This window comes from Amblyomma americanum, chromosome 11 (assembly GCF_052857255.1).
Source record: "Amblyomma americanum isolate KBUSLIRL-KWMA chromosome 11, ASM5285725v1, whole genome shotgun sequence".
Taxonomy (NCBI): domain Eukaryota; kingdom Metazoa; phylum Arthropoda; class Arachnida; order Ixodida; family Ixodidae; genus Amblyomma; species Amblyomma americanum.
In genome coordinates, this window is record NC_135507.1 from 67,441,300 (window position 1) to 67,451,562 (window position 10,263).

The window sequence follows — 10,263 nt, forward strand, 5'->3', positions numbered from 1 at the left end:
CTTGGCCAGCAAAGCTTTAGATGGGTTCAGATTTGTGTCTGATATTCTACACTACTGACATACGTGTGTCTTATTTGGTTAATTATAAAGTAAGCTATTGGCGCTGAGGATTTCGCTGTGAAAAATTGTCTTGCTTGCAAAGTGCTCGAATGAAAACAATTAGTAAGCAACTTGTGGTCGCGCGGAACTGCGTAAACGCAACTTTGAAATTTGCACTCAGCCCTACGCTCAGTCTGCAATGCACATGTTTTTTTTACACATCTAACATACATGCTTTATCCGGAGCACAATTAAAACAAGACAGTCGCCAAATTTAACTTCAGACCCACCGTCCCGGAAGCTTCCAGCGCATCTAGTACATTTTGTTAACCTAAAACATCAAGCACAATGTGAGCGTGCACCCTTTCCAGTGCACTGCATGTTTCAATGTCTTGTGTAACAAGGGACATATTTGTATAGTGTGGCTGAGCACATGGGCAATTTGATTGATGTATCTTCAACACATGCAGGTCACATGCAATAAACATTATTTACACTCTAGTTCCAAGCGTGCTCATCTATTTTCTTCAGGCTGTAGGCTAATGAGTGTGGTCAACTGAGTGTGGGAAGTCTCTGCCAAAGGATTGCATTGGTTGTGTAATACGCTGCATTGTCACAGAAGTAAATAAACGGCAGAAAAGAAGTAAATAAACGGCAGAAATGCATTTCGGTCAAAAATATTTATTCAGGCAAAACGCAACTAGTGCTCAACAAGACGCAACCAGATAACACATACGGAGCGTATCGCTCCACTAGCAATATGATAATGAAAGCAGGCTAAAAATAACCCCATAAGTTACATCCGGAGAGGACTAAAATAAGGCATAAAGATAAATATTCAGTTTGCGAACATGCTATGAAACAAAGTTATTGTACAGAGTGAAAACTATGTACAGAACATATGCCTCAGAAAGCTTGCATATAAGCATCACTGCACACAAAACTTGGGGACGGGGGACATTTTACACTTAAATCCATCTACTAGTGCACGATAAAACCACGCCCGTGTACACAAAGAAAAGAAATAAAACGAGCACTGTGATAAAATTTATGAAATGTACAGACATGGTGAAATCAATACATTGCCCATGGCTTGTTATATTCTTCTTCATTGCATGAGATGCTTCAGACGACATTCAAAAAATACAAATGCTTCTCCACGCGCTGTGGTGGACAGAGGATAGCGTATTCAGCTGCTTAGCACGAGTTCTAAAGGATGTCCTATCTGCAGTATCGACATAACACACTGGTCACAAAGTGCTAAATGTCTATGTACTCTGTGATAGTGTTAAAGATCTTAGATGGGTGACATCAGTTTGGGAGAAGTGTTCAGAATGGCGCCTCTCGTAGCTATGACGCAGCTTCAGGATGTGAACGCCACAAAAATTTTAGGGGTGGTCCTAAATCTGCGTAAGTGCAGTAATGGGGAAAGAATTTCTCTTACTGCTGCTGATTATGCCGTTGCGTGCTCGTTTCTTTATGTATTTGCTGTGTCTCAGTCGCATTTTCGCTCTAACTTATTTTCTAGCACTTCCAAAGACGTGGGTCATATAAAAATTACCGAAATATTAATTCGCTTTGTTTAGCCAATTGGACATCATTGAATTTCTTTTTCTGTATTATCGATTATTTTCGAAGAAACGAAGTAATTTTTTTAATTATATTTACTGAAATTATGTAAAAGCTAATTTAATAGGGATTCCCGATTTAATTATTCATTTTTTATCTGAACTTAGTAAACTATTATATCTATATGTTCTACCGTATGATTGACCGATTGATGGTATGAGCTTCATTTCTAGCCGAAGCAAGGCAAACTGGAACTAAAGCCTCAAATGGCCTGACGAAGACCCCAGGCCGCTAAAATATAAACAGTTCCAAAAATGGTAACGATGTACTCAAATATAAAGATATATATGGCATATACGTTTCGCGCATAGAAAGAGAATTGTATTTACAAAAACGAAAGAGGATTTGTTTCCAGGGTTGCACAAATCACATACACTTCCAAAAGCAAAATCTTCAAGGATACATTTAGAACGGTTTGGTTTATGAGGGTTTAACTTCCCAAAGCAAATCAAGGTACTAAAGATACCGTAGTCAATATCTACAGGAATATAAACTACCTGCGGTTCTTTAACCTGCACGGACATGGTAGAGAACACGGGCCTCTAGCATTTCGCCTCCATCGAACTACGACCGCCGCGGCTGGGATCGAACTCGCGTCGTTCGAGTCAGCAGCCGAATTCCATAAGCACTGAGCGACCACGGCGGCTATATTTAGGACGGACATCGGCAGGTAATTTGGGCCTCGCCCTTTGGTGCTGCATTTTGACTCCGCGGAACTCGATTCCTTGTCAACTCATCACCAACAAAGAGCTGAAGATATTGAGCAGTTAAAAGTGCATTGGTGAACATCACTTATTTTGATTGAAATGCATTCAATCAACACCTGTCGAATTTCGTTAAGTAAAGCTGAGGAGGTACATTTCATTTTCTTTACCATATTTCCTACCTTGGCCCTGACTTGTGATGCGTGTTGTTAGTAGTCATAGGTCGGATATCGATTATGCGAACCACGTCACCCTTGTCAAATCTTTATGTGCATGACCCAGGCTGCACAACACATTCGTTCATGCTCTTTGTGTTTTTGTTGAGATATGTTGCTTTACTCAGAATTCACTGAACTAATATTTCTTAAATATTACCTCTAAATCAAATTTTTCGCTCAAGACGGATTACTGTCGTCATATGAAAGTGCTTGCTATTCAGAAAAGGTGGCAATATTCACCTGTTCAGCATTGTGCCCATCGTGAGGTCAACAATGTTCAGGTGCTCGGCAATCTCTAGAAAGCTTGACAGAGCTTCAAGGACAGCGTCTGGTTTGTTCCCCGCTTTAGCAACACACCTTCCAGCAATTTCGGCTAATCAGCTCTCATACAAGTGTGCCCGAAGCTATACCATAACCGGCCACATAAACGTACATATAATCATAAAACGGCATGTCAAAGGACACCAGACTCCTTGTCTGGGGAACTGCAGTTAGCCTTAAAGATTTGGCGGCAGTGATGCTATGCTGTTACTAGGCCAAAACCATCCGGTGGTGCTGGTGCCTGCGTGAGAAGATAGTCAATAGAGACAGAAAGATATACTTTATATTTTTTTAGCGTCACCTCAACTGCAGGTGTTTAAAAAAGGGCCGGCAGCGCCGCCTCACACAGACTTTACCGTAACACACTAATTGAAACGTTCCTTACGAGGGATGTCTACAGAAATGTGGTAATATCGAATATGTATAATCCGAGATATGTGCCGAAGTGATAATGCATCCAGCAACTCAGATGTGTGGGCCACTATGAGTGGTGAAACTACATTAGCAGTTGACATAAGAGAATGAAACCTTGAAAACGGAAGCACAGCCCGAGTGTGGAATCTGTCCTCTTGAGATCCATCTTTGAATAACCTGTATTGCTTGCACGTTAACGCTTCAATTCTAAAGTAATGTTGTCGGTAAGATTTTCAAATAGCTTCCTTCTGCTCTCTTGACACTTGCGCATCTTTTTCGTATGCTGAACATCATTACATGAGAAGGAGCAAATATTCCCACTTCACATATCGTATATATGTTTAGCCCGTGTAGACATATGATTATTATCATTATTATTATTTAAACATACTGCACGCCGGTTTCGGGCGCATGCAGGAGTGTTTACATTGCATCAACATGATGAAACAGAAAAAAAAACAAAAATACAAGAATACAGAGATCTCTGATCCAAATACAAAAAGAATGGGATATAATTAAACAGTAAAGTCAAATTGTTATATATAATAACAAATAATATAACGGACGTACATTTCGCCGCATCTTCCCGTAATTTATTCGGATAGGATATGGCATCTGGAAACAGGGAGTACATGTGGATATTTACACGGCTGACTGGTTGACGGACTGTTTTACTATGGTTAGTTCCAGACGAGTGTTTGAAAGGAGGGTGTAAGTATTGTGAATTCGTTGTTTTGAAGAGCCGTGAAGAAGTTGTAAATAAAACTTTTACCTTGAAATGATTCTTCGCTGTGACAGGCTTTGTAAACATGATTGAATTATTAGACTGGTAGCACTAGTCTGGAGTGAATATTTTGAGTAAACATACCTTACTGCAAGTTTTTGGATGCGCTATATTTTGTTGATTAAAATTTCTAAATGGGGGCTCCAGAATATATTCGGATAATTTAGGGTAAGTCTGATAGGAGTTTTATAGGCACTGAGCTTAACATGTGCCGGCGTATCACGCAGCTTTCCCCTTAAATAATCTATTTTACCTGCAGCTTTAGAACAAATTGATTTGATGTAGGGTTCACAACGCAGGTTGGTTGTTAAGATGAGCCCCAGATACTTCACCTGATCATATTTTTTTACCGGTGGGTCACCAAGTGTGTATGTAAAACTTAGAGGCTGCTTCTTGTTAGTGAATGTGATGCTTTTGGTCTTATCCGCGTTAAGTTTCATTCCCCACGTCTTACGCCAAGTGTGGATTTTTTATGAAGAACTGTTATGGAGAATTTGATCTTCTAATTTTTTACAGCTATGTATAAGACAAAATCGTCTACAAAAGACCGAAGCTGAATCGATGAAATAACACAGGAATGAATATCATTTATGTGAATGAGAAACAAAAGAGGCGCAAGCACTGATCCCTGGGGTACACCTGAATACACATCCAGGTTCGCGAAACGTATTCACTTATTTAATCATATTTTTTTCTGTCCTATAAATAGCAGGAACTCCATGATACAATTTTGCAATCTATTCCAAAAGATAGTAATTTTGTTATAAAGTCACCGTTAGGAACAACATCAAACGCTTTAGAGAAATATTAGAATATAGGATATATCGGGTTGGCATCACTAATTGTGTTCGCTATGTCATGAGCAATTTCAGCAAGCTGCGTTACTGTTGAGAGCCCTGTTCTGAATTCATGTTGTTTTTCCTAAGTGAGGTTATTATTTTCTAGACATGAGATTACAGCTTTTAAAAATAAGGTGTTCGATCACTTTGCAGCTTGTGCTTGTTAACGATATCGGACTATAGTTATTCAGTTACGTTCTAGAGGGAGATTTGTGTATGGGAAAAATTTTGACACAGCGCCAGTCATCTGGGATTACGAGTGTTTGTAAGGATCTTGTATAAATTATATGCAGGCATTTAGACACCCAGTCAGCGTATCGGGCAAGAATGTGCTTGAGATGGAATCAGGACCCGGAGATTATACTGTTTCAAGTTTTTGTAAAAGAGAAAGGGCTCCAGCTTCACTAATGGATAGTTCTGTCATGGGTTCCATGTTTGTGTAAGTGGGGAGAGAAGCGTTGGAGGCTTTTCGGGTGAAAATGAACTGGAAAAACTTATTGAATGCATTTGCAATAGCATCAAGTTTATTTATGACGCCACTTAAATCTGTAATGATGGAAGCAGTGGACTGCTCTTTAAATAAGTACCGCCAAAACTTATGAGGGTTGTGGGCCATGAAAGAAGGCAGCGTGAAATCAAAGAAGCGAGTATTGCATCCTAGACGTTGCTCTGTAAACAGTTAAGATGTGTTGCAATGTCGTTCTTGTTTCCTTTTTTTCGCAGTCGTTTTATTTCTTGAAGAGAGAAGCGGGAAAATAACGTAATGTTGATAGTCATGCCGAATATTTCAGTTGTATTAAGCATTCCGATATACGCGAACCATTTACACCGAAACGTTTAACCAAGATTCAAACGCAACAGAGAAGAAATTATATGCTCTTGTTTTACTTCCTGAAGTAGGAAATTAATTCCCGCAGTTGGTTAAGTGCGCTGAAGTGTACATTTATGTAACTGCCTACCTGGGAAGGCAGAGGCCGATTGTGATCATATATATATATATACAAATTGTTTTCCGGTTTGAAAAATTTCTGCAAAAGTATACATGATAGTGGTGGACATCTCTTGGCTGCTTAAACTTAGCCGCAGCTGCGCGACATTGAAAAGCGGCTCAGATCGAAGCTGCTGCATTTGTGCTCTTTCACTGTTTAGATTTTCAGCGTAATTAACTTTATTGCGGTTGTAAAATGAGGCGTGCGCTTGTGACGTCTCTCTAACATCCCCCTTCAACGTTTGCCCTATGAAGAGACGTATTTTATGTAACTTTTATTTTCGAAAGCCAATGCTCACTTATTCAATTTACCCAAAAATTAAGTACTGACTATAAAGCTCTGAAATTCTCGGTTTTACCATACCACCTGAGCTCACAACTGTAACACGAGAAAGGTTATATTCTTGATTTCCTTCGAATTACAAAATTGGAAATGGAATTTGGGAAAGATGAAGAAAACAGCCGGCTCGCTAGTGCATTCTTTCCCATTGAGCGATGCAAACAGCGCATAATTCGAACGACATTTCAGTTCTTCGTCTTGGATTACTTCGGTAGCGAGTATCGATAAAAATATTCTTTCTAATATTACACTAAAATTATGTCAAGAACTTTCAACTGAACTCACTCCTACCTTGTCAGAAGTTGACCATGGGCTGCTGACCACACTACTCCAGTCATGAATGTTTCTTCTCCAACTGCAAGCTGTCTCCTCAGTGCTCTGGCTATCAGATGTGTCATGTGCAAGATAACACCCGCATGCGTTCCAGATTGATTTTTTCTAATGCACTCGTACCACACATGGTTAACCGTGCAGTTTCGGCCACAGCGGTTTAGATATCTGCGAAGCGCTTCTAAATAGGTTACGTTCCAGATCGCTTTCTGAATACGATTCGCAATGAAGATATCGAGGCATGGCTTTATGTTCCCTGCATCGAGAAACGCTGCCAGCTGGTTCATGTTTCTAATTATCCCTGTGTGCTCGGGAACACTGCGCGAAGCAGTGATCGCAGTTTGGGTGAAGTTCAAAAGAAACGAAACGCCGATCATCCACACAATCATGAAGACTCTCATGAATGTAGTCCCAAAACACGGCAATGGAGGAGGACTGCGTCCCAGGTATGTGGTCGCTAAAAAATTTACTGCAGCTGATAAACTTGAAGACTGATCCGGATATAATCGCAGTTGGAGACGCGTTAGTAGAAGGAACAACACAGCAAACGGCGCCAGCCAAGCTGACAGCTGGAAAAATGAGCGCCAATTCCTCACAAACGAAGGGCGTGAGGGGCCACTGCGACTTACAATCATGCTGAGGGAGGTTGGCGGAAGCGTAGCATAGGCGTAGTGGAAACAGTGCGATGGACAGATTGGACTACGTCCGCCAAGGACGAAATCGACACGCCTGTCCATGAGCAGAGAATCACTGTCCGATTTATTGTTGCATCACTCAACCAGCGTGTTGTTTAAAGTTTCGAAGGCCTCTTTAGCAGAAAGCACGTTATGACTTGCAAACTTTCTGCATATCTAGAGACGCGTTAAAAACTGCGTACTCAAATGTTCTGTGCTTAGGATATCTACCAGCATCCTTTCGGGGTTCGGAAAAAGCAGCTTTCGGACTCAAAAATACTTTCCGCATTTCGCATGTCCTGTGCCCTTCAGAAGGCGCATTGATTTCGCCATGAGTTACCGTAATCACCTGACATGAATTGTTTGAAAGCTTCTGAAGCACGTCCATGTGATTCTCAACTGAAAAGACCCAGTGAATATTCGAGTGGTACTTTTTGAAAAGCGCAATATCATGGTATATACGACTCGGAAGTCCCCTGTGCCAAGGTACGAAAACTAAGCCTGGTCTTGGAAACTGAACGGGCTGAGTTACGTACTCAGAAATTTGTTCGTAGCACTTGCCGTCTTCGATGCATGTCCACAGCGTGAAAGGAACGGGGATGACTGAACTAAGCTCGCCGATGCGCCGAGTGTCTTAACGACCGCAGAGCACAGCCACACGATATGATGGTGAGCTCATAATCTTCATAACGTCCAGCATCAATGGACCAATCTGTACCTCTGTTCCAACGACAGCGAGGCAGAGGAAATAGACAACCTTGACAAAAACGCGCAACACGGACGCCATTCGAGCGGCTATGGCTCACCAAATGCCCAGGAGTAGAAACGTCGTTCACATGCAGAAACAGAACCTAAAACTCTTTCCGCACATTTGCTTCGAAAACTCCAAATCAATTTAAAGATCGTAACCTAAAACAGCCTAACAGGAAAGGCAAATAAGTACTCAGGACCACCTAAGGGAATTCTGCGTGCCACAGTAAAGAGCCTGCGGCACTTGAAGAAGGCCTCGCCAATATACGATAAAAGTACCGTCGCCTTGAATCTTATCGTATTTAACCAACCGTCTATCACTTTCGCTATGGTTCCATCACCGAAAGGTTGTTTGCAGATACCCTCAGCTCTGAGTTATCAATAGCGCTTTCGTTTACCAACCCATTAGAGAGACAAACACAATATTTTTCGATCCACTACTGGAGGTGTCCGCATATAATGCTACTTCACACGGTAAGCAGTCCGAGGGAAATAGCAATTGAGCGAACAGCCTATCATGAAAGAAGTTTAAATAATGCAAACAGAGCTGTTTGCAAGTTAAAAGAACGAAAAATCAGGAACAAAAACTTGACTCGAGAAGTGGCGTGAAGATGGTTGTCCTTTCCAGGAATGGAGCGAAGAAACTTCAAAAGCAGGTGTCCATCAGCGGGTAGCGTAGTTTCAGGCCAAACTGCTACTTTTAGTCTCGAAATAAAAAAGCACAAAACCTCTTATGTTCCTTTACGAAGGCTCGAGTCCTCGAGTGGAAATGGTACTCACCATTACTGACCGAATAATTGTGCCTGAAATTCTGCGAGTCGGCCGGAAATTCGGAAATGGCGCTGCGGCGGCACGAATGCTTTATTTCCCTTCATCACTACAAAATGTGAGCCGCTGCCCTTAAGGTTGCGGCTTTTTATGATTGTCATTTGGAAGAAAATAAGTCCAAAATAATGTTATGCACAAAGCAAAGAGTGAACGGCCAGAAATGTAGCCTAGTGTGGTTTCTACATAAAGTTGCACTACGCAGCACATACCATCGGCTAAAAATATTAGCCTCCTGCTACCAAGCCCAGAGTTTTCATCCATTTAGCGCCTATTACCTACACAATAAACACAAAACAACGCAGATTGGTGTTCTTGGCTTGTCCTCTAGCGTCCTCCCACATCTAGGTTCGATATACACCGTTAGACTTGGGGTAGATTTCAGCACCAAAAATTACGGAGGACTTACGGTTGGCGAAGGGAGCAGATTGGGTGTAAATATTTACACCAATAAATACGAAGCACTTGCGGTTGACAATGGGAGTATATTTGGTGTAGATTTTTACACCAAAAAATACGATGCACTTCCGGTTTTCGATGGGAGGTTTCAACCGCGGCGATACGCTGAGCGGTGGCTGCGGTGTCGTGTTTATGCAGGCGCCGATTTTGCAACGCCGGCATCTAGGAGGAGGTGATGACAGCGTTCCGTTTTTCAATATTGCATTTTTGCTCTTTCTTACAGGGCTACTAGAACTGCTAACTAGTGCTAGTTAGTTAATCACAATAATCAGGTTCGAATGCACTTTGTAATCGAATTTCAATTTTGAGATATAACGAGCCCCGTTCCGTCCATGCCGTTACGAAGTAGTACTGTAAGGAACAGTGCAAGAGCGCTGCTGGATACAAAGTGCATCGAACCGCTGTCTTCACCTCCTCCTGGATGCCTGCGTTGCACGATCGTGGCGCCATGCATACACACGACGTCACAGTTACGTCGCAACGTACTGCCGTACATCGCGGAAACAAAACGAGACCAGCGGTGGCGGCAAGGAAAAGTCTTTAATCTGACTCCGCTGAGTATACGGCACTTATGTAAAAAATACACAAACCATGGCACCGGCGCTAGCCGAAAGTATCTTGACGGTGTGGTTCGCAATGGGCAAGAAAAGCACAGCTGGAGAGACGACAGACAATGAAACTGAAAACAAGACCGTGGTATCAGATCTACGTGCCAAATTCCTGCAACACATTTTTCTTCTCGTAAAGTATACCATCTCTTCACTGTGGTATAAACACCGAATCCCTGAAGTTAAAGAACCTGAATGGTGCACAAGCCACTTGCGGGCAGCACCACATTGGACAAATAATGTTTGCCATCTCTCTGCCTTCAGAAGTTTTTTTTTTTAATGCATTTGTATATTGTACCTTAAAATCCGTTCATTACTGTTACTTATTTTTGCAGCCCATA